The sequence below is a fragment of the Dendrobates tinctorius genome, unplaced genomic scaffold (assembly GCF_039654945.1).
Source record: "Dendrobates tinctorius isolate UK_male_01 unplaced genomic scaffold, ASM3965494v1 ptg000035l, whole genome shotgun sequence".
In the NCBI taxonomy this organism is placed as follows: domain Eukaryota; kingdom Metazoa; phylum Chordata; class Amphibia; order Anura; family Dendrobatidae; genus Dendrobates; species Dendrobates tinctorius.
The window spans coordinates 41,949,144-41,968,238 of NW_027361703.1; the positions used below are offsets into that span (position 1 = coordinate 41,949,144).

The 19,095-nt window shown below is 47.9% G+C and overlaps 1 protein-coding gene across 2 annotated transcripts in view; it reads left to right on the forward strand.

Annotated features, from left to right (window-relative positions):
- The window catches only part of PLXNB2 (plexin B2), a 295,006-nt gene that overhangs the window by 113,889 nt on the left and 162,022 nt on the right, over window positions 1-19,095 (forward strand). Inside the window, exon 1 of one of the 2 annotated variants that reach the window (XM_073573428.1) lies at window positions 6,476-6,552. The exons of the other annotated variant lie outside the window; for it this stretch is intronic. The gene's annotated coding sequence lies outside the window, so the exon portion shown is untranslated. Of the gene's footprint in view, window positions 1-6,475; window positions 6,553-19,095 lie in introns of those variants that run through there. 2 annotated transcript variants of the gene reach the window in all.

Below are 19,095 nucleotides of genomic sequence, written 5' to 3' on the forward strand. Positions count from 1 at the left end.
TACTCAATGTGTGCACATAGCGTAACGGTTACAGACCGGCAATTGGTTACTAGTTTCTTCTTTTCATTTTTCTTTTTGAACTCTTGTTTCATGCCTTGTTTTATACTGGAAAAATCTAAAGCAATTTTTATATTGATCTAGGTTCTGTCTAAAATGCTAAAACTGCATCACTGACCAAACTACAATGAGGGCTGTAAACTAGTCAGTTTCTTTTGGAGAGGTGGGTGACTAATGGCAGTCTGAGGAGAGGAAACCAATACATCTAGGCCAGGGGCCCACAATCCAGAACTAGCAGCGCTTTGGGCACAGCGCATGTTCACTGCATCCAAAGTGCTATTGAACGCAGGTAAATACGCATCTGTTGACTGAGCTGTGCGGATTCAACACATCCAATACACATTGTATGGGTGAAATTTCTCTTGAGACTCGTGTCTCTGCAAGAGAAATTGACATGCTGTGGTCTAGAAAGACACAAGTGTGCACTGTCAGACCCACAGCAGATCCTGATCGTAGGCACGTACCCACATTTACACATAACTAAATATATATTTAAAAGATGGGACTTATTTTTCTTAATTCTTGGTAATAAAGGTTACATAGGCAAAGAGCCTGTTTTTGTAATTAGGGTGTTCAGCAAAGTTAGGCAGTTCTCCTTGGGATTGTTTTCTGTTAGTGTGCGCCTGTGTGTGTAATGTGCTGTGTGCCTGGTTTGCACCCTGTTTTTGGTTAGTGTGCGCCTGTGTGTGTAATGTGCTGTGTACCTGGTTTGCACCCTGTTTTCTGTTAGTGTGCGCCTGTGTGTGTAATGTGTCGTGTGCCTGGTATGCACCTTGTTTTCAGTTAGTGTACGCCTGTGTGTGTAATGTGTCGTGTGCCTGGTATGCACCCTGTTTTCGGTTAGTGTGCGTCTGTGTGTGTAATGTGCCGTGTGCCTGGTATGCACCCTGTTAGTGTGCGCCTGTGTGTATAATGTGCCGTGTGCCTGGTATGCACCCTGTTTTCGGTTAGTGTACGCCTGTGTGTATAATGTGCCGTGTGCCTGGTATGCACCCTGTTTTCGGTTAGTGTGCGCCTGTGTGTATAATGTGCTGTGTGCCTGGTAAGCACCCTGTTTTCGGTTAGTGTGCGCCTGTGTGTGTAATGTGCCATGTGCCTGGTAAGCACCCTGTTTTTGGTTAGTGTACGCCTGTGTGTATAATGTGCCGTGTGCCTCGTATGCACCCTGTTTTCGGTTAGTGTACGCCTGTGTGTATAATGTGCCGTGTGCCTGGTAAGCACCCTGTTTTCGGTTAGTGTACGCCTGTGTGTATAATGTGTCGTGTGCCTGGTGAGCACCCTGTTTTCGGTTAGTGTACGCCTGTGTGTGTGTAAAGTGCCGTGTGCCTGGTGTGCACCCTGTTTTCGGTTAGTGTGCGCCTGTGTGTATAATGTGCCGTGTGCCTGGTATGCACCCTGTTTTCGGTTAGTGTACGCCTGTGTGTATAATGTGCCGTATGCCTGGTAAGCACCCTGTTTTCGGTTAGTGTATGCCTGTGTGTATAATGTGCCATGTGCCTGGTAAGCACCCTGTTTTCGGTTAGTGTACGCCTGTGTGTATAATGTGTCGTGTGCCTGGTGAGCACCCTGTTTTCGGTTAGTGTGCGCCTCTGTGTATAATGTGCCGTGTGCCTGGTGAGCACCCTGTTTTCGGTTAGTGTAAGCCTGTGTGTATAATGTGCCGTGTGCCTGGTAAGCACCCTGTTTTCGGTTAGTGTACGCCTGTGTGTATAATGTGTCGTGTGCCTGGTGAGCACCCTGTTTTCGGTTAGTGTACGCCTGTGTGTGTGTAAAGTGCCGTGTGCCTGGTGTGCACCCTGTTTTCGGTTAGTGTGCGCCTGTGTGTATAATGTGCCGTGTGCCTGGTATGCACCCTGTTTTCGGTTAGTGTACGCCTGTGTGTATAATGTGCCGTATGCCTGGTAAGCACCCTGTTTTCGGTTAGTGTATGCCTGTGTGTATAATGTGCCATGTGCCTGGTAAGCACCCTGTTTTCGGTTAGTGTACGCCTGTGTGTATAATGTGTCGTGTGCCTGGTGAGCACCCTGTTTTCGGTTAGTGTGCGCCTCTGTGTATAATGTGCCGTGTGCCTGGTGAGCACCCTGTTTTCGGTTAGTGTAAGCCTGTGTGTATAATGTGTCGTGTGCCTGGTATGCACCCTGTTTTCGGTTAGTGTACGCCTGTGTGTATAATGTGTCGTGTGCCTGGTATGCACCCTGTTTTCGGTTAGTGTGCGCCTGTGTGTGTAATGTGTCGTGTGCCTGGTATGCACCCTGTTTTCGGTTAGTGTGCGCCTGTGTGTGTAATGTGTCGTGTGCCTGGTATGCACCCTGTTTTCGGTTAGTGTACGCCTGTGTGTGTAATGTGTCGTGTGCCTGGTATGCACCCTGTTTTCGGTTAGTGTGCGCCTGTGTGTGTAATGTGTCGTGTGCCTGGTATGCACCCTGTTTTCGGTTAGTGTGCGCCTGTGTGTGTAATGTGTCGTGTGGCTGGTATGCACCCTGTTTTCGGTTAGTGTGCGCCTGTGTGTATAATGTGCCGTGTGCCTGGTAAGAGCTCTCTGTTTTCGGTTAGTGTGCGCCTGTGTGTGTAATGTGCCGTGTGCCTGGTATGCACCCTGTTTTCGGTTAGAGTACGCCTGTGTGTATAATGTGCCATGTGCCTGGTATGCACCCTGTTTTCGGTTAGTGTACGCCTGTGTGTGTAATGTGTCGTGTGCCTGGTATGCACCCTGTTTTCGGTTAGTGTGCGCCTGTGTGTGTAATGTGTCGTGTGCCTGGTATGCACCCTGTTTTCGGTTAGTGTGCGCCTGTGTGTGTAATGTGTCGTGTGGCTGGTATGCACCCTGTTTTCGGTTAGTGTGCGCCTGTGTGTATAATGTGCCGTGTGCCTGGTAAGAGCTCTCTGTTTTCGGTTAGTGTGCGCCTGTGTGTGTAATGTGCCGTGTGCCTGGTATGCACCCTGTTTTCGGTTAGTGTGCGCCTGTGTGTGTAATGTGTCGTGTGCCTGGTATGCACCCTGTTTTCGGTTAGTGTGCGCCTGTGTGTGTAATGTGTCGTGTGCCTGGTATGCACCCTGTTTTCGGTTAGTGTACGCCTGTGTGTGTAATGTGTCGTGTGCCTGGTATGCACCCTGTTTTCGGTTAGTGTGCGCCTGTGTGTATAATGTGCCGTGTGCCTGGTAAGAGCTCTCTGTTTTCGGTTAGTGTGCGCCTGTGTGTGTAATGTGCCGTGTGCCTGGTATGCACCCTGTTTTCGGTTAGAGTACGCCTGTGTGTATAATGTGCCATGTGCCTGGTATGCACCCTGTTTTCGGTTAGTGTGCGCCTGTGTGTGTAATGTGCCGTGTGCCTGGTAAGCACCCTGTTTTCAGTTAGTGTACGCCTGTGTGTGTAATGTGTCGTGTGCCTGGTATGCACCCTGTTTTCGGTTAGTGTGCGCCTGTGTGTGTAATGTGTCGTGTGCCTGGTATGCACCCTGTTTTTGGTTAGTGTGCGCCTGTGTGTATAATGTGTCGTGTGCCTGGTAAGCACCCTGTTTTCGGTTAGTGTGCGCCTGTGTGTGTAATGTGCCGTGTGCCTGGTAAGCACCCTGTTTTCGGTTAGTGTGCGCCTGTGTGTGTAATGTGCCGTGTGCCTGGTATGCACCCTGTTTTCGGTTAGTGTACGCCTGTGTGTGTAATGTGTCGTGTGCCTGGTATGCACCCTGTTTTCGGTTAGTGTGCGCCTGTGTGTGTAATGTGCCGTGTGCCTGGTAAGCACCCTGTTTTCGGTTAGTGTGCGCCTGTGTGTGTAATGTGTCGTGTGCCTGGTATGCACCCTGTTTTCGGTTAGTGTACGCCTGTGTGTGTAATGTGTCGTGTGCCTGGTATGCACCCTGTTTTCGGTTAGTGTGCGCCTGTGTGTATAATGTGCCGTGTGCCTGGTAAGAGCTCTCTGTTTTCGGTTAGTGTGCGCCTGTGTGTGTAATGTGCCGTGTGCCTGGTATGCACCCTGTTTTCGGTTAGAGTACGCCTGTGTGTATAATGTGCCATGTGCCTGGTATGCACCCTGTTTTCGGTTAGTGTGCGCCTGTGTGTGTAATGTGCCGTGTGCCTGGTAAGCACCCTGTTTTCAGTTAGTGTACGCCTGTGTGTGTAATGTGTCGTGTGCCTGGTATGCACCCTGTTTTCGGTTAGTGTGCGCCTGTGTGTGTAATGTGTCGTGTGCCTGGTATGCACCCTGTTTTCGGTTAGTGTGCGCCTGTGTGTATAATGTGTCGTGTGCCTGGTATGCACCCTGTTTTCGGTTAGTGTGCGCCTGTGTGTGTAATGTGCCGTGTGCCTGGTAAGCACCCTGTTTTCGGTTAGTGTGCGCCTGTGTGTGTAATGTGCCGTGTGCCTGGTATGCACCCTGTTTTCGGTTAGTGTACGCCTGTGTGTGTAATGTGTCGTGTGCCTGGTATGCACCCTGTTTTCGGTTAGTGTGCGCCTGTGTGTATAATGTGTCGTGTGCCTGGTATGCACCCTGTTTTCGGTTAGTGTGCGCCTGTGTGTGTAATGTGCCGTGTGCCTGGTAAGCACCCTGTTTTCGGTTAGAGTACGCCTGTGTGTATAATGTGCCATGTGCCTGGTATGCACCCTGTTTTCGGTTAGTGTGCGCCTGTGTGTGTAATGTGCCGTGTGCCTGGTAAGCACCCTGTTTTCAGTTAGTGTACGCCTGTGTGTGTAATGTGTCGTGTGCCTGGTATGCACCCTGTTTTCGGTTAGTGTGCGCCTGTGTGTGTAATGTGCCGTGTGCCTGGTATGCACCCTGTTTTCGGTTAGTGTACGCCTGTGTGTGTAATGTGTCGTGTGCCTGGTATGCACCCTGTTTTCGGTTAGTGTGCGCCTGTGTGTATAATGTGCCGTGTGCCTGGTAAGAGCTCACTGTTTTCGGTTAGTGTGCGCCTGTGTGTGTAATGTGCCGTGTGCCTGGTATGCACCCTGTTTTCGGTTAGAGTACGCCTGTGTGTATAATGTGCCATGTGCCTGGTATGCACCCTGTTTTCGGTTAGTGTGCGCCTGTGTGTGTAATGTGCCGTGTGCCTGGTAAGCACCCTGTTTTCAGTTAGTGTACGCCTGTGTGTGTAATGTGTCGTGTGCCTGGTATGCACCCTGTTTTCGGTTAGTGTGCGCCTGTGTGTGTAATGTGTCGTGTGCCTGGTATGCACCCTGTTTTCGGTTAGTGTGCGCCTGTGTGTATAATGTGTCGTGTGCCTGGTATGCACCCTGTTTTCGGTTAGTGTGCGCCTGTGTGTGTAATGTGTCGTGTGCCTGGTATGCACCCTGTTTTCGGTTAGTGTACGCCTGTGTGTGTAATGTGCCGTGTGCCTGGTAAGCACCCTGTTTTCGGTTAGTGTACGCCTGTGTGTGTAATGTGTCGTGTGCCTGGTATGCACCCTGTTTTCGGTTAGTGTACGCCTGTGTGTGTAATGTGTCGTGTGCCTGGTATGCACCCTGTTTTCGGTTAGTGTGCGCCTGTGTGTGTAATGTGCCGTGTGCCTGGTATGCACCCTGTTTTCGGTTAGTGTGCGCCTGTGTGTGTAATGTGCCGTGTGCCTGGTAAGCACCCTGTTTTCGGTTAGTGTGCGCCTGTGTGTGTAATGTGCCGTGTGCCTGGTAAGCACCCTGTTTTCGGTTAGTGTACGCCTGTGTGTATAATGTGCCGTGTGCCTGGTAAGCACCCTGTTTTCGGTTAGTGTACGCCTGTGTGTGTAATGTGCCGTGTGCCTGGTAAGCACCCTGTTTTCGGTTAGTGTACGCCTGTGTGTGTAATGTGTCGTGTGCCTGGTATGCACCCTGTTTTCGGTTAGTGTGCGCCTGTGTGTGTAATGTGCCGTGTGCCTGGTAAGCACCCTGTTTTCGGTTAGTGTACGCCTGTGTGTATAATGTGCCGTGTGCCTGGTAAGCACCCTGTTTTCGGTTAGTGTACGCCTGTGTGTGTAATGTGCCGTGTGCCTGGTATGCACCCTGTTTTCGGTTAGTGTACGCCTGTGTGTGTAATGTGTCGTGTGCCTGGTAAGCACCCTGTTTTCGGTTAGTGTACGCCTGTGTGTGTAATGTGCCGTGTGCCTGGTAAGCACCCTGTCACCCTGGTTTCTGTTAATGTGTTGTGTCCCTAGTATGCTCCTGATGAATGGGTTAATGCCCAGACTTACTCATCTACTTGTTTTTCCTCTGATTGGCTCCCAGTAGAATTGAAGCCTGGGAAGTGTGAAAGTCCTTCCTGCAGTCTGCTCCAGCATGCTGCCGATCACTCATGTCTCCTCAGCATTCTCCACCCAGAACTTGTTGTGACACATCTGGTATTCTGAGCAGCCGGTCTTTTCTCCTTCATTCTCTCCCAGGAACTTTCAGTTTCTCCAGACCCTGGTTTTGTGGGACCGCCAGCTTCTTCCCTCGCTGTCTCGCCGGTCCTTTCAGATGTGTTCTTGTTTTCTTTTTGTTCTGTCCTATTGTTTGTTTTCCTGGACGTGGCCATGGATTAAATCACAAGAGGTATGTGACTGACTGTCCATGTTCTTCACGCGGAGTGTGAGTGATGCCATTTCCCAGTTCTCATTCAATCTGTGTTGCCAGAGGCAGAACAGAGAAGTCAGCTCTTCTGTGTCTGGTTTCATGTTTGGAAATCAAGCTTCTGGGAGGGCGGAGGTCAAGGGAAAATATTCTGTCCCCTTTGCCTTTTGCTCCCTTTACACAGTTGTAAGATGTGGTAAATAAGGGTCACATGGCCGAGTAATCATGGTGTGTCTTTGCCACAGGAGTGGATATTTTGGGGAATTTACTTGTTTGTTTTCGCTAAACTGACAACTCAACACTTTCTTGTTCCCTTTTTTTAACGTTTGTGTTTCCCAGCAAAACATTTCAATATACAGTAAAGTAACTAAAAATACCCATCGTGTGGGAAAAGATTATCCATGATCCTCTTCTTGGGATGGAATTTAGCAGAAAAGTTGTGATATCATGCATATTGTGCGGCCTCCTGAAGACATGGGGGAAGGTAAAGGTGTATAGTTTAGTCTTCCCAGCTAAGGAGGATTAAATGGGAAATAAAAGGATGACTTCTTGCTGTGCTAAGGAATTTTCTTGGTTTCTGATTATTACTTACTGGTTGTAAAAATGCCAGAGGGTGGTTGCCCTAGTTTCTGGAGTCACAGCAATGTATCTCCGTAAAGTGTAAAGGTAGGGTGCAGCGTTTTAATGTCTTTCACTTTCATTGGATAAAGGTCTGATTCATGCTGCCGTATGCCTGTATGTATGCACATGGCATGTAATAATGCCTGGTGAAAAGTGATCTCTCTGTGTACAGGCTCATAGGGAATTCCAAATATTTCTCAGGCTGCTAACCTTGGAAAGCTTTGCCTGCATGTGGCACAGCATCAGTATTAGAGACTGGGTGCATCCATTGGTTCCTGCTGTATTTTCTGCATTATGTTAAAAATCACTTTTTTAATGACCGAGTAATATTTATGATGCAATTTTTGGCTTTATATTTGCATGTTTATTTTTTAACAGAATCCTGTGTTGAATAATTATAAAGTATGTTGTCTGATTCATTATCAAGGATAGGAGGACCGGTGAAAGTTTGGGTTCTGGTACCTGACCCGAACTTTTTAAAAAGTTCGGTTTGGGTACTAGAACAGTACCCAAACTTCCACCAGAACTCGAACCCCATTGAAAATAATGGATTCCCAAACTGCTACCAAAAGAAAAAAATCTGTGTCTCTCTCTCACGCTCTCTCTCTGTTTCTCTGGGTTCGCCCTATACCAGGGGTGGGCAATTAATTTTCCCGATGGGCTACATGAGACACAATGACTGTTGTGGAGGGCCGAACCAATAACTTTAAATTAATTCTACTCCATATTAATTTATTAATATTGTGTCACTTAATGTTGAGCAGAATTAAGTATGCTGACACCACCATATATATCTTTAAACCCCCCCACAGCCCCTTATACAGCATGAGCCCCACACAGCCTCCCCCATATGCGGCATGAGCCCCACACAGCCTCCCCCATATGCGGCATGAGCCCCACACAGCCTCCCCCATAGGCGGCATGAGCCCCACACAGCCTCCCCCATAGGCGGCATGAGCCCCACACAGCCTCCCCCATAGGCGGCATGAGCCCCACACAGCCTCCCCCATAGGCGGCATGAGCCCCACACAGCCTCCCCCATAGGCGGCATGAGCCCCACACAGCCTCCCCCATAGGCGGCATGAGCCCCACACAGCCTCCCCCATAGGCGGCATGAGCCCCACACAGCCTCCCCCATAGGCGGCATGAGCCCCACACAGCCTCCCCCATAGGCGGCATGAGCACCACACAGCCTCCCCCATAGGCGGCATGAGCCCCACACAGCCTCCCCCATAGGCGGCATGAGCCCCACACAGCCTCCCCCATAGGCGGCATGAGCCCCACACAGCCTCCCCCACAGGCGGCATGAGCCCCACACAGCCTCCCCATATAGTGAATGACCGTATACAGCCTTCCCACCGTGCGTCCCGTGGACCCAGGTTTGCAGCCCCACAGCTGTTTCGGTACGCGGGCCGGACTGAGACAGCCAGAGGGCCGGATGTGGCCCGTGGGCCGGACTTTGCCCTGGTCTGCCCTATATCATAATCTCTAATTCTTATATCTTTTTTTTTTTTTCCTTTGCGGACCAGCAGAAGTCAGGGTGATTAAAATGTTTGAGCTCAAACATTGTGAAATTGGTACATAGTTTAATGGAGGTTTCCACTCCAGAAGTACACTCACTGGCCACTTTATTAGGTACACCATGCTAGTAACGGGTTGGACCCCCTTTTGCCTTCAGAACTGCCTCAATTCTTCGTGGCAGAGATTCAACAAGGTGCTGGAAGCATTCCTCAGAGATTTTGGACCATATTGACATGATGGCATCACACAGTTGGCGCAGATTTGTCGGCTGCACATCCCTGATGCGAATCTCCCGTTCCACCACATCCCAAAGATGCTCTATTGGATTGAGATCTGGTGACTGAGGAGGCCATTTGAGTACAGTGAACTCATTGTCATGTTCAAGAAACCAATCTGAGATGATTCGAGCTTTATGACATGGCGCATTATCCTGCTGAAAGTAGCCATCAGATGCCTGTTCTTAGCTGAGAGGAGTGGTACCCAGTGTGGTCTTCTGCTGCTGTAGCCCATCTGCCTCAAAGTTCGACGCACTGTGCGTTCAGAGATGCTCTTCTGCCTACCTTGGTTGTAACGGGTGGCAATTTGAGTCACTGTTGCCTTTCTATCAGCTCGAACCAGTATGCCCATTCTCCTCTGGCATCAACAAGGAATTTCCGGCCACAGAACTGCCGCTCACTGGATTTTTTTTCTTTTTCGGACCATTCTCTGTAAACCCTAGAGATGGTTGTGCGTGAAAATCCCAGTAGATCAGCAGTTTCTGAAATACTCAGACCAGCCCTTCTGGCACCAACAATCATGCCACGTTCAAAGGCACTCAAATCACCTTTCTTCCCCATACTGATGCTCGGTTTGAACTGCAGGAGATTGTCTTGACCATGTCTACATGCCTAAATGCACTGAGTTGCCGCCATGTGATTGGCTGATTAGACATTAAGTCTTAACACACAGTTGGACAGGTGTACCTAATAAAGTGGCCAGTGAGTGTATGCTAATTGTAAGTGATGGAGAGTTTCTTACCACGTTACATCGAATGAAGAAAGTCTGCAGCACTTCTAGCATAAGCTGGAGAATGTTCTTTTGTAATAAGGAAAATGTGCAACAGAATGTGCATGAAAATTCATTGTGATAAGGATTTCCCTACAATCCACTGATTTGTCCCATCTTAGTTTTCCCTTTAATATTATCCTTCTTATGCTTAATCCTCTAGATTAACAAAAGAGGATTTTAACCCATGAGTTCTGTGGCCACATGCGTTGGCATCCAGATGTGTGCCAACGTCTAGTACTGCCCAGTACCGTGCATTCAGTAGCTCATCCTGCAGCTTGCCTAGCACATAAGGTCCTCAGAGTCAGAGGTTGGTAATGTGTTTCTGATTAATATTTTGCAAACAATTGAGCCTTCGTTAAGGCTGGAGCTACAAAACGGTTCTCGGACAACTATCAAAAAGGTTTGTACAACTTGTCTGTGACTTGATGTCATGACACTAATTTAGAGTTGTGATTTTGCTTTGAAAAAAAAAGTATCTGTCGCTTGGTAGCCATAGTCTATGGAAAGAGAGTCACAGGCAACTTGAGATCAGCACCATAACATCAAATAAATTTGGACACATGTTCGTCACAGTGTGATACTCTTTGAAATCATTAGATATGAAATCGCAATACGACACTCTTACCATGCAACTACAGCGTTAGGGCTCATGCAGACAACAGTTTTATTGGTCCGTGTGTGATCCAATAAAAAAATTGGTTTGCTACTGGACCATTGTTAGTCTGTGGGGACGTGCACATTTCCATTTTTTTTTTTTCCTGGATAGACTCTTGCCGAGGGAAAAAAATCACTCCGTGCCAAAGCTTGATCCGATACTCGGTCGCACTCGGCCATGACATCTGAATGCAGACTGATTTCCACACACTGACACAATGGAGAAGTGGAGAACATCATCTCCTGGCAGCGTTCTCCGATTACCTCATTCGAGAGAATCTGATAACACTCTGATCAGAGTTTGTCATTTGCATAATCGTCCCAATTCTCTTGGATGAGAGAATCTATGGCCGTCTACCCCTTAGTGTAAGTTTCTGTGATCTGCCATTCATTTAGTTTGTATTTATTTAAGGCCCCCCTACATGTTAGACTAACGTCCAAGCGCGCCGTTAACGGGCTCATCCGATAGTCTTGTGTATGAGGACTTCATGACTCCCCCCCAACAAATTATGTCAGAGAGAAAAGGATCTGTATTGGCCCATATTGGCCTTCTGCTCTTTTTGTTTTAGGTGAGGTAAGCCATCGCCAGAGGATTCTGACAGCAGCTCTTGAGACCAAGATCTGCAGATCTAGCGCTTTTGTCTATGGAGGAGTCTGGAGAGATGACTATTGGCCGAGTAATCTGCCGAACCATTGGCCAGCAGACATCTATTGTGTATGAGGAAGCTGAAGAGTTACTTGTGATACAGATTGATGCATGATTTGATGCCTACAGCTTCTCTTCTCCCTTTCTTTTGGGTTAATCCCTACATGGACAACGGATATAGACTTTCTATGTTTTCGTAGATATTTATTTTAGACCGTTTGAACGTGTTCGTTTCTAGTCACTGGTTATAAAATGTCCTGGGAGAAGGCAATTAAATATTACCAGTGCTGAAGCAACTCTTCATTATCCCAACTGTGGTCTCATACACATGAGGTTACCCTAGACACTCCATGTCCTGCCACGTGCCACCGTTTTTCGGGTGCAGGTAATATGGATTTCACATATGGCCTTGGGCATAATAAAAGCATGTCTTTTTTAAATTCATTGATGACGAATAGGGATAAACGCAAGTACTGTAATCTTTGGGCATTGATGTTCTGTACGCACGTTTATCTATCTTTCGAATAGGTGGTGTTGAAATAAAGCAAACTGTTGTGAATTCGCTTTCTGGCCTACCTCTGGTTACTAGTGAAGGTAGTGGAGCTGGTCATATTGACAGAGGGGTCGCGAGTTCTCTTTCCGGGCTCCCTCTGGTGGTTACTGGAGGTAATGGAGCTGATCTAATTAACAGAGGCCTGCCACCTGATAATGTGGAGGATGACTGGAGATCTGGAGTTTCTGGCTGGGTTTAAGACAGCCGACTTCCTCTATCCCTGCTGGTGATTTTTTCCTGCCTCCTGAGGTCTTGGTTTCCAGCTCAGTCCCTGCATGCTCAGCTAAGTGTTCTTTTGCTATTGTTCACATTTGATCTGGTTTTGTCTATTTCAGTTTTGTGTGTTCAGCCAGCCCCGGCTGGGGCTGTGCTGAATTTCCATCCTTATGTTACTGCATGTGCCAGTTTGTTTTTGTCCCTTAATAGACTGGCCTCTTTTTGCCCTGCTTTCAGAATATACCAGAGTGCTGATATAGTGGGCGAAGTCTAGTGACTTCAGTATTTTTCTATCAGACGTGTTGGGCATTTTTTGCAGGGTTTTTTGTGTGATTGCAGACAGTGTCTTTCCTTTCCTGTCTAGTTAGTGTGGGCCCCATCGTTTGCTCAGTCTATTTTCCTACCTGCGTTTGTGTTTTCATCTTGTCTCACCGACAATATATGTTTGGGGGCTATCTATTCCTTTGGGGTCTGCTCTGGGGCATTTCAGATTTCCCCTTTCTTGCTTTAGGCTTAGTTAGTTCTCCGGCTGTGCCGAGGCATCTAGGATCATCGTAGGTACACTCCACGGCTACTGCTAGTTGTGTGGATAGGATCAGGGGTTTGCAATCCGCTTAGTTACCAACCTCTCTGGTTTTCTGTGGCTTAGCTTGGTCTTGCTTTCCTCCTCGGTGACCCAATCATAACAGCAAACCTTTCCATGTAGTTAACATATACCGTAAGTGAATCTCCCGTATGGTTGTTATGGATGTACTAATTTATTTGTAGTGTCTTGTCATGCCATGTATTATTGGTACGCATTGTGGCAGCAGTTACAAGGTGCACACAGTTTATGCAGGAGGATTGCGCTTGCGTATAGAATAATTGGGGCTTTTTATTTTTTAGCCCAGGAACATCCTTTACACTTAAGCTGTGTTTTGTACATCGCTTATGCACAGATAACACGGATTTGTTTCCAATCACTTTTAGGGAAAGGAGCGCTTTGTTCTTCTTTTCAATGTGAGATTGGATAATAGGAAGCCATTTCATTTTCTTGCAGTGTAACATTGTCTTTAGTAACACTCTGAAAGGTGGCAGACAGAATACAGATGCAGTGTTGCAGCGTGAACACCTGCTCCTGGATGCCATACTGAGCCCGCAGCTACAGAGCAGGATGCCAGCACAGACTGTACGAGCAAGATGCCAGCACAGACTGTACGAGCAAGACTCGTATCATATGATATTGTCCCTGGCCTAGATAGCTTGTGAGATGGAAGGTAAAAGGTTACAGTGTGATTGCAGCATCCTATAGTACTGTAATTAGTAAAATGACAAAAACCCATATGGACATAAATATGGGAAAAAGAAGAGATCCACTGATATTAAATATTTAAATTTTATTAAAGGTAAATAATAAACACAATGTAAAAAAAAGCACATAATATAAAGCAGTAATACTGTAGGGGACGCTGGGCAAAAATAAGGGGCAGAAAAATGTTGTGTATATAAAGCGAGTTTTAGGAAGGATATTGTTGGATTCAAAAACAAAAATACACTGCAGTATGGCAACTCCCTTCCCTACAAATTTATCTCAATGCCCAAATTACCACCCTGGAGGCAGACCAGGTAAATATAATAACGACAAAGGTAATATCCACCATGTGCCGACGTGTTAATGGGTAAATGCGGCTAATCGGAGGGGGGGAGCAGGGTTCACCTAGGGATTTGTAAAGTATTACTCCTTTTGTTGTTTTATGTCAATGTCAGGTATTTGTAATAAAAAAAAAAAAAAAATAGACAAATGGGGTAGAAATCCCCTTAAGTTTCAGGCCAAAAACGTAATTGGATAGAAACCCCCTTTTAAGTTTCAGGCACTTCTAACTCCTGACTTTGATTTACCTTTTAGTGTGGTGTGAGCTGAGCACTTTCATTTTCCCTAAAGTTTGTATCTCTGCGCCCTGGGGAAAAGCAATTGCAAAGTTACCAGAAAACAGCAGGCAGTCACAGTGCCAATATTCTCCTACATTCCTGTGCTTATAGCTGTTACAAACCACACTGAGCTCTCTTTCTGGCCCTAGAACCAGCACAGATCAATACATTTGTCTCCACATAATTTTCTTCCTCAATGTAGCCTGACATTGAGGTTACATCATATCCTTCTATTAGTACTTTTGTGCTTCATTTACTATCCCAGTTTGAGTTCTAATCTTAACAGTGACAACAAACAGTCCCCATATAGCTCTGCCATCAAAGGGGACATCAAAGTTTTCTGTATCCTCTTTATACATTGGAACCATCATATTATATAGTACTCTGTATTTACAATTGCTCATTTTGCCTTTCTACCCAGCCACTTCTTCTTTTTTCCAGTAGTAGGGTTTCTTTGTACTTTGCAGTTTATTAAAATGATTTTTTTCTGTTTGGAGTTACAGAAATATCTTTAACACCTAGGGAAAATTTTGCGCATTTTTTTTGGCCCTTTTTGCACGTGCTCAGATTTTAATAGATTTCCAGTGAAATCAGCAGAGCCTATAGTTATCTATGAAGCCTGCCAAGTGTGTGCATGGTAACTGCTTATTACTGCACATGCTCACCCATGTCTGCAGACTTCAGTGGGCTTTATTGACTTTAAAGGGAATCTGTCACCCCATTTTAGCCCTATGACCTGCGGCCACCGCCATCAGGGGCTTATCTACAGCATTCTGTAATGCTGTAGATAAGCCCCCGATGTAACCTGAAATATAGGAAAAACGAGTTAGATTATACTCACCCGGGGGTCGGGTCCGGTCCAGTCCGATGGGTGTCGCAGTCCAGTCCGTTGCCTCCCATCTTCTAGCGATGACGTCCTCTTTGTCCTCTTTGCCATCAACAGGGCGTACCTTATCTGCCCTGTTGATGGCAGAGTGCAGTGCGCAGGCGCCGGACCGCCTGCGCACTTTAGTACTTTACTCTGTCTTCAATAGAGCAGATAAAGTACGCCAGTGCAGGAGGCGAGGCAGAAGTAGGAAGGAGGACGTCATCGCTAGAAGATGGGAGGTGCCGGACCAGAACGCGACACCCACCGCACCGGACCATGCCCCCCGGAGAGTATAATCTAACTTGTTTTTCTTATCTTTCAGGTTACATCAGGGGCTTATCTACAGCATTACAGAATGCTGTAGATAAGCCCCTGATGGTGGTGGCAGCAGCTCATAGAGCAAAAATGGGGTGACAGATTCCCTTTAATAGAGCCCATAAAAGTCAGTGATAAATTGAGCATGTATTGCTCATTAGAAAAAATATGAACACGTGCTGCACAGACTCTGAAAAGGGGAGCGGATGCCACACAGACTCTGCAAAGGGGAATGCATGCTGCACAGACTCTGCAAAGGGGAATGCATGCTGCACAGACTCTGAAAATGGGAATGCATGCTGCACAGACTCTGAAAATGGGAATGCATGCTGCACAGACTCTGAAAATGGGAATGCATGCTGCACAGACTCTGAAAATGGGAATGCATGCTGCACAGACTCTGAAAATGGGAACGCATGCTGCGCACAGACTCTGAAAATGGGAACGCATGCTGCGCACAGACTCTGAAAAGGGGAGCGGATGCCGCACAGACTCTGAAAAGGGGAGCGGATGCCGCACAGACTCTGAAAAGGGGAGCGGATGCCGCACAGACTCTGAAAAGGGGAGCGGATGCCGCACAGACTCTGAAAAGGGGAGCGGATGCCGCACAGACTCTGAAAAGGGGAGCGGATGCCGCACAGACTCTGAAAAGGGGAGCGGATGCCGCACAGACTCTGAAAAGGGGAGCGGATGCCGCACAGACTCTGAAAAGGGGAGCGGATGCCGCACAGACTCTGAAAAGGGGAGCGGATGCCGCACAGACTCTGAAAAGGGGAGCGGATGCCGCACAGACTCTGAAAAGGGGAGCGGATGCCGCACAGACTCTGAAAAGGGGAGCGGATGCCGCACAGACTCTGAAAAGGGGAGCGGATGCGGCACAGACTCTGAAAAGGGGAGCGGATGCGGCACAGACTCTGAAAAGGGGAGCGGATGCGGCACAGACTCTGAAAAGGGGAGCGGATGCCGCACAGACTCTGAAAAGGGGAGCGGATGCCGCACAGACTCTGAAAAGGGGAGCGGATGCCGCACAGACTCTGAAAAGGGGAGCGGATGCCGCACAGACTCTGAAAAGGGGAGCGGATGCCGCACAGACTCTGAAAAGGGGAGCGGATGCCGCACAGACTCTGAAAAGGGGAGCGGATGCCGCACAGACTCTGAAAAGGGGAGCGGATGCCGCACAGACTCTGAAAAGGGGAGCGGATGCCGCACAGACTCTGAAAAGGGGAGCGGATGCCGCACAGACTCTGAAAAGGGGAGCGGATGCCGCACAGACTCTGAAAAGGGGAGCGGATGCCGCACAGACTCTGAAAAGGGGAGCGGATGCCGCACAGACTCTGAAAAGGGGAGCGGATGCCGCACAGACTCTGAAAAGGGGAGCGGATGCCGCACAGACTCTGAAAAGGGGAGCGGATGCCGCACAGACTCTGAAAAGGGGAGCGGATGCCGCACAGACTCTGAAAAGGGGAGCGGATGCCGCACAGACTCTGAAAAGGGGAGCGGATGCCGCACAGACTCTGAAAAGGGGAGCGGATGCCGCACAGACTCTGAAAAGGGGAGCGGATGCCGCACAGACTCTGAAAAGGGGAGCGGATGCGGCACAGACTCTGAAAAGGGGAGCGGATGCCGCACAGACTCTGAAAAGGGGAGCGGATGCGGCACAGACTCTGAAAAGGGGAGCGGATGCCGCACAGACTCTGAAAAGGGGAGCGGATGCCGCACAGACTCTGAAAAGGGGAGCGGATGCCGCACAGACTCTGAAAAGGGGAGCGGATGCCGCACAGACTCTGAAAAGGGGAGCGGATGCCGCACAGACTCTGAAAAGGGGAGCGGATGCCGCACAGACTCTGAAAAGGGGAGCGGATGCCGCACAGACTCTGAAAAGGGGAGCGGATGCCGCACAGACTCTGAAAAGGGGAGCGGATGCCGCACAGACTCTGAAAAGGGGAGCGGATGCCGCACAGACTCTGAAAAGGGGAGCGGATGCCGCACAGACTCTGAAAAGGGGAGCGGATGCCGCACAGACTCTGAAAAGGGGAGCGGATGCCGCACAGACTCTGAAAAGGGGAGCGGATGCCGCACAGACTCTGAAAAGGGGAGCGGATGCCGCACAGACTCTGAAAAGGGGAGCGGATGCCGCACAGACTCTGAAAAGGGGAGCGGATGCCGCACAGACTCTGAAAAGGGGAGCGGATGCCGCACAGACTCTGAAAAGGGGAGCGGATGCCGCACAGACTCTGAAAAGGGGAGCGGATGCCGCACAGACTCTGAAAAGGGGAGCGGATGCCGCACAGACTCTGAAAAGGGGAGCGGATGCCGCACAGACTCTGAAAAGGGGAGCGGATGCCGCACAGACTCTGAAAAGGGGAGCGGATGCCGCACAGACTCTGAAAAGGGGAGCGGATGCCGCACAGACTCTGAATAGGGGAACGCATGCCGCACAGACTCTGAAAAGGGGATCTCATGCTGCACACAGACTCTGAAAAGGGGAGCGGATGCCGCACACAGACTCTGAAAAGGGGAACGCATGCAGCGCACAGACTCTCTGAAAAGGGGAACGCATGCTGCACAGACTCTGAAAAGGGGAATGCATACTGCGGCTACTTGAGCAGGACATCGTCATAAATTTTTCTCAAGGACTAAAGATTTTTTTATATTACAAATGGCACAGTATTTTAATATATAACGTATTTTATTAAAGGGACTTTATTAAAGCCATTTTAGCTAATAGGATTCCCGCCCTAAGGGTAGGCTCACATGAGCATATAAAAAAAGGTAAGCGTTTCATCCAGAAAAGTGGTGTTTTTTTTTTTTTCTCACTTGTCAACAATGTGCAATCTGTTTTTTACAGAAGCAATTATTATTCATTTACAAGACTATTTACAGTTTTGCAATGTATCCGTAAAAAACAGTTGCTATACTGTGGCCCCATAGAACATACTTTTTTTTTGTTGTTGTTGCACCCACAGAATTGTGTGGGTAAGTCTTATCTGATTTACGGAAGAAGCTGGTGCATGCTGCCAATTTTTTTTCAGACCGAGTCTGTCAGTGATAAAAATCGCTCATCTGCACTGCTCCATTGAATAATATTGGTCTTACAGTTTTTTTTTTTTTTCCCACAAACAGCACTTGTACCGAAACTATGGTCATGTGTACGAGCCCTATATTTGTTGAGTGGCTGATGGCTGACACATCTCATCCTAGAGGCCCTCGCTATTTGGCTAGATTGGGTGCCATCAAAGAGAACATTTGCATGGCTCTCGCCATTGGGGTGGCAGGTATGAAGACCGCCAAGCAAGTGGAAATATAAAATTACCATTCACTCTGACTTTTGACTTGCAAAAATAAATACGTACACACAAACAAACTAAACTTTCCTTTGTGATCTTCTTCTACATGTCTGTCTGAATGGATAGAAGCCTTGAAAAATGTATTTTCTTCAGTTTGAGAGAGGTTAAATATTAATGATAACGCTCTCCTTAACCGTAAATGATTTTACACAAAATCCGTGAACACGTCGACCGTGTCAGATTTGATTCATATTAGATAACCCATGAGCTTTTTAAAATTCTTTGTGCTGGCAAGCATAATTTGGTGGGGCCCATGGGGGTCTGTGATTAGTTATCCTTGATTTAAAACCACATTTTTAAGCATTTCTTGCTCTGTGTCTATAAATCTTGCTTCACAACCATGCTTGTTGCACTTTTTTCTCTCTCCATAAATGTCAAATAGATTCTGCCCACCCCCACACACCTCCTCTGGGACACGTGTTTCTCCAAAGCGGGATTCTTGTGATCCCTGGTGCTAACCAACGACTGACCAGACGTGAAAAGAGTGGTGGTGGCACATGACTTTAAGTGCTAGAACGGTTCTGAATATCGCAAATCATATAGTCTCGGCTGTATTCGGTGCTCCTACAGCAATGAATGGAGAGACTCGGTGCATGCACTACCGCCTACTCTCCAACTCGCTGGTAGTTGGATGCTGGCCGTAATGGTGGACTCCCTTTTTGGAGATCAATATGGATCTCTGCTCTGAGACCCGGGCCTATCAGATATCACCTATAAGATGTCTCTTGTTGATTACTGGAGGTACTCTCAGCAGGCTACCTACTGGGCCACTATTGTATGTAATTAATAATGTACATCGTTGTTTAGAAAGCTCACTAGCATCTTTTTA